This window comes from Penaeus monodon, chromosome 22 (genome assembly GCF_015228065.2).
Source record: "Penaeus monodon isolate SGIC_2016 chromosome 22, NSTDA_Pmon_1, whole genome shotgun sequence".
Lineage (NCBI taxonomy): Eukaryota > Metazoa > Arthropoda > Malacostraca > Decapoda > Penaeidae > Penaeus > Penaeus monodon.
The window spans coordinates 29345477-29346134 of record NC_051407.1 but is presented as its reverse complement, the minus strand read 5'-3'; positions in this window follow the sequence as shown (position 1 = coordinate 29346134).

The following is a 658-nucleotide window of genomic DNA, read 5'->3' as shown; positions in this document are numbered from 1 at the left end:
AAATGATATATAAGAAAAAGGAGAGAAACATGATAAAACAGAGGGAATAGAGAAAAAAGCACATATGAAAAGTGAGTGGAAATGCCAAGCAGGAAAAAGGTTGGAGGGAAACAAACAAAGAGAACAAATGAGACATGGGAAAAGAGGTCATGGAGTTGACATGAACGAGGGACAGAGGGACGAGAATAAAGAGGAGACACAGAAAAAAGAGAGAGAAAAGGGAGGGGAAGGTCAATGAAAATCAGAGAACCTTTGACGATAATTTCTAAAATTTGTGAAGAATGAGTGAGATGCTTTGTTCTGGTATTATGTCATCTCGTAGTTGATATGATGCAAATCAAATGTCACTCACAAAGCTCACGTACATTATAAAACATCAATATCAGGGCCTCAGTATGATATAACAGCATTATCTCACCGTCATTCCCTTCCGTTACATAACAATTCTGTCGTATAAGCATGGGTGTGTATGTACATCTTTGGTTCCAAAAGTGGGCACTGTCGCCCCCTGGGAGCGGTTGAAAGGCCAAAGGGGCGGTGAGGCGAGGGGGCCGAGAGGATTTTATATACATAAATGTATATAAAATCTGAATCACAAAACATATCAAGAACATTAAAGTAAAGGAACGCGTTTGCAGTTTATAGAAGACAAAACTAA